General features: G+C 37.8%; 1 non-coding gene across 1 annotated transcript; it reads left to right on the top strand.

Annotated features, from left to right (window-relative positions):
• The first annotated feature begins 1326 nt into the window (after positions 1 to 1326).
• LOC141688657 (small nucleolar RNA R71) lies at positions 1327 to 1432 on the top strand. Its single transcript, XR_012562090.1, has one exon. It is a non-coding gene; the product is annotated as a small nucleolar RNA R71 (small nucleolar RNA).
• Positions 1433 to 5215: the final 3783 nt, after the last annotated feature.

Below are 5215 nucleotides of genomic sequence, written 5' to 3'. Positions count from 1 at the left end.
TAGAACCGTCGGCCAACTATAAAGTCATATAAGTCAGTTTGGATCAGGAAAGTTCAACTTCTTGAAGATTAACAAAGGCAACATTTTGATGCTAGCTCCCAAATCACATAAGCATCTGTCAAAAGACACTTTTCCAATAGTGCATGGAATAGTGAAGCTTCCTGGATCTTTAAACTTCGTAGGCAACTTCTGTTGCAGAACAACACTGCATTCCTCCATGAGAGCGATAGTCTCTAAATCATCTAGCTTCACTTTCCGAGAGAGAATACCTTTCATAAACTTTGCGTAACTAGGCATCTGCTCAAGAGCCTCAGCAAAAGGTATGTTGATATGAAGTTTCTTGAACACCTCCAGAAACTTCTCAAATTGCTTATCCATCTTTTTCTTCTGCAACCGCTTAGGAAAAGGCGGTGGAGGATAGATCTGTTTCTCCCCTGTATTACCTTCAGGAGGAGTGTACTCAACAGTAGTCTTCTTTGGTTCCACTTCTGCTTCCTGCTTCTCTACATCTTCTTCAGCCCCGGCTTCTTCATTCAAAACTTGAGTTTGTTCGGGATTTGCAACATTTCTAGACCTCAAAGTGATTGCCTTCACTTGCTCCTTAGCTTACCTCTTTCCTGGCACTTCAATGTCACTAGGTAGTGTACCAGGTTGATGATTTAGAAAGGTATTGGCAATTTGTCCAATTTGATTCTCCAAGATCTTGATAGAAATATCTTGACTCTAGCACATAAAATTCAACTCTTCTAATTCAGATTTTTCATTAGCTTGTTGCAGCTGAAGTTGCTGCCTTGGTGCATATTGTGGTTGCTGAAAGCCAGAGGGTTGTACTGCTTAGTTGGGTACTGCTGATAAGGCTGTTGAACCACTTTCTGAGCGTTGCTCCAGCTGAAATTAGGATGATTGCAGTTGTTGGGATGATAAGTGGTTGGCACATGTTGCAGCGACCGTTGAAAGTTGCTCACGAACTGAGCTGATTCACTAGAAATAGCATACTAATTAGTCTCATGGGCACCAACACAAAGCTCACAGACACTAGTGATTTGATTAACTCCATAATTAGTCAAAGTGTCCACCTTCATCGTCAAAGCCTTAAGTTGGGCAGCTATAGCAATTGCTGCATCCAACTCCAGAATTCCTGCCACTTTTCCCTGAGTCAGTCTCTGAGAAGGATTCTGGTATTCATTAGCAGCCATCACTTCAATCAATTCATAAGCTTCATTGTAGCTCTTAGCCCACAAGGCTCCTCCTAATGCTGTATCGAGCATAGGTCTAGAAGTAGCACCCAGTCCATTGTAGAAACAGTTTATAATCATCCAATCAGGCATGCCGTGGTGTGGGAACTTCCTTAGCATCTCCTTATACGATTCCAAGCCTCACACAGAGATTCACCAGTTTGCTGAGCAAACTGAGTAAGAGCATTTCTGATTGCACCAGTCTTTGCCATAGGAAAGAATTTAGTGAGAAACTTTTGAGCAAGGTCCTCCCATGTGGTAATAGACCCTGGTTGTAGAGAATGTAACCAGCACTTTGCTTTATCCCTTAGAGAGAATGGGAAGAGTCACAGCTTAATAGTATCTTCAGTCACACTATTGAACTTGAAAGTGTCGCAGATCTCAATGAAATCCCTGATGTGCATGTTGGGGTCTTCAATAGGAAAACCCCCAAACTGAACTGAGTTCTGTATCATCTGAATCGTGCTTGACTTGATCTCAAAAGTGTTAGCCGAGATGGCCGGCCTAATGATGCTTGACTGAATATCATTGATCTTAGGCTGAGAATAGTCCATCAAAGCCTTAGGAATTTCTACTTGATCTCCCATCACTACTAAAACTGGTTCCTCGATTTTCTCTTCTTCTTCTACCTTCTCTTCGTCCTAAAAAACTTCCTTTCGAACCACTACAACTTCTTTCTCGGCTTTATCCAGAGTTCTCTTACGAGACCGCGAACACGTATGCATACACGCTCGCTAGAGTACCTGAAATAAGACAAGGAAACAGATAAGTAACAATGTCCGAGTAAATGAACTTTAACGACCACTGTTGATAAACACATAAACTAAAAATTAACATCGAGTCCCCGGCAGCGGCGCCAAAAACTTGTTAGTCGCTAAACACGCGCTAAACACGCAAGTATACGCATTTGCAAGTAGTATAAGATATAAATCAGATTCGTTCCCACAGAGACTGGTTTAGGTTAATATTGTAATTTATGCACTTATGCAACAATGATATGGCTATTTATGACAAACATGAAATTCTAACTTCATTCAATAGTCTTTTCGTTCTTAACCTTAGCATGTAATGGTGATGACACTAATCAGATAACACGAAACTGATAAACGCCAACTTGCATTGCACGAATACCATACTACCAGACATCCACAAAATAGATAGAAGTTGAATAGATACCAATTATAATGAGACCCTATGTGTCTATAGAATTTGACAACATAACGGTTTTATGCACAAGTTATCTATCGTGATTACATAGGGCAAGTAAGATGGTTAAAATTACCTATGAATCATGCATAACAATAACACATGAACATATGCTAGCATGGCAAGTTCTAAACTCTTAAATTCACTTTCGTTTCATTAAGAATTAACAAGCTATCTTATAAGTTCGCTACGTTCATAAGACGAATAAGCAAAACCAATACTAGGTTATCATATAATCACCACACACTAAGGTATCGAAATAGATCAACTAAAGAAATCCATAATTAAATCCGCTAAAACCCCACGATAACGATTAGCCCATAATCGGACTCATCATCAACGTGGGTTCCGATGAAAGCATGGTATAATAAACGTAGTCTTTATAAATGAATAATAAACAAAGTATAATGCAAGAGTATAGGTTCAAGAATAAGAAAACTAGCATCCAACGTTACAACTTAAACAAAGAATCACAAGTTAAAACTAGGTCTTCTTCGCCTTGGTTGAATTGTGTTAAAACGGTCTTCTTTACTCCTTCTCCTTGTGCTCTAGTGTGTCTCTTCTAAAAAACGAGCTTAATTATGTATATATAGCAGCCCCATGCAGAGTAGAAGTCTTCTGGATCAAAATTAGAGTAAAAACAGGATTCTTTAAATTTGACCTGGCGCGGGCGCGCGCTATCACAACGCGGGCGTGCTGAGTTTCTGGACTTCGGGCGCGGTCGCGCGCTATCACAGCACGGGCGCGCTGACTTCATGGATCAACTTATGATTTCTTCATTTTCTTGCTGATTTGAGCTGGCTTCCCAAGAGCTTTTATTCCAACACTACCTTAACACCAAATTAGCACCAAAATAATGCTAATTCATCTGATTACCTAGATAATGCCTGAAAATGCAAAAACACTAGAAAACAAATTAAAATACCAACAACTTGAGTACATTTACACCAATTCAAAGCTTTGCGAAGCGTAATAAAGTGTCATAAATGCCACTCAACAAACACGTGTCCCGATTGCAAATCGATTCATATAATTGCATTTTAAACACATATTAATGACTCGAAAAATTTTCTGGTCCGCACGGGAACACAAATAACAGTTATAACATTTAATATCATGGAAATGAATAGTTTAAATTCATAAAATACATTATATTTATTTATTTAACATAAATATTCACATAATTTTCCCAGATATTACATCCGTGGTCCCCTTAAGATATATCAATATCCTTTTTACCGTGGATAAGTGAGATTATTTTAGTGCTACTTGAAACCTAGCACACTTACAAACACTATATTGAATATCGGGATGACTTGTAGTTATGTAGAGCAAGCTACCGATCATTCCCCGGTATTTATTTATGTCAACGGGAATTCCTTTTGGATCTTCCGTTAATTTATCAGATGTAGACATAGGAGTAGAGATGGGTTTGTTATTCCCAGTGAACTAACAATGAGATTTACAGAAGGGGGGTTGAATGTAAATCTCAAAACTTTTTCAAGTTTTGAGCAGTTTCTAGGCTATGTGTTTTAATGAACAAGTGTGTGTGAATTGCTTTCAGCTAATGCAGCCAGATATATATTCAAACACAAATGTAAAGAACACAACAGACTTAAAAACTTTTTTGGTGGATTTGTTGTTCCACCAGAGATGTGTTATTTCAGAAAATCTGTGATTCAAAGAATTAAATCACAGCTGCGTCCTAGTACAAACTAGATGATTTTCTCTCTGGATTTTTCTAAACAGCTCTGGAAAATTCACACCTAATTACTAGCTGCTACTTGGTTTATATATCACCAAGTTTACAAGTGAAGACAAAACTGTAAAATACAAATAAAAGATTCTTCACATGTTTCTTCTTCATTTCTCTATCCAATGCAATTTAGGTTTAGCTATGAATCTTTGAATACTTCCTTGTTTGCACCAGAATGGAAATGCTGCATTTTCTTGATTCCTCCTAGAGGCTGCCACATTCCAGTTTATCTCTGTCAACCCATGTGCCTCAGTCAGCTTATGAATTATCACTATCAAATGCTATTGAACTAAGCATCCGTTGAAGCTTTCATCCGTTGATGCTTTATCCGTTGAAGCTTTATCCGTTGAAGCTTTATCCGTTGATGCATTTAGCAGTTGAAGCTTTATCCATTGAAGCACTCATCCGTTGATGGATGTTATCCGTTGAAGCTTTAGAGACATCCGTTGAAGCTTTGTTTCCCATCCGTTGAAGGCCTTTAATATCAGTTGATACTACTTCACTTATACAAAATTACAAGGCATGAAATATTTACAATTAGCCCTCCTATTTGCATATCCACTAGTAGTCAACATGACTGATAATTTCCCACAACATCTAAGAATTACAACTTAAATACATAGAATGAAATGTGTTACAATACTAAACTTATTTCTAAGTAAAGCTACTCCTTCAATGGATAGCCAAAATGGTCTTATCCGTTGAGGCTACAAATACTAGATTTCTACTTAAGTGTTTTGTTTAACTTATCATCAAACTAATACACATATTCCTAACAATCTCCCCCTATTTATGTCTACTAGAACTGTAGGCATAAATTTGGGTTTAACTTGATGATAACAAAACACTTAACAAACATATGAACTGAAATCAAGTAGAAATTCAAAAGTGCTGCAAAAGTGTGTATACTAAGATAGAATTGAAAAATTACATTGTTTCCAAGGGTGCTCCTTTAGCCTGAGCAGATTAATTTCTTTTCCTTTGATCCCTTGTTTTCTTCCCTAGCCTCCTGTCATTC

Source organism: Apium graveolens, chromosome 9, assembly GCF_009905375.1.
Source record: "Apium graveolens cultivar Ventura chromosome 9, ASM990537v1, whole genome shotgun sequence".
NCBI lineage: Eukaryota > Viridiplantae > Streptophyta > Magnoliopsida > Apiales > Apiaceae > Apium > Apium graveolens.
This window is presented reverse-complemented; position numbering and strand designations above follow the sequence as displayed.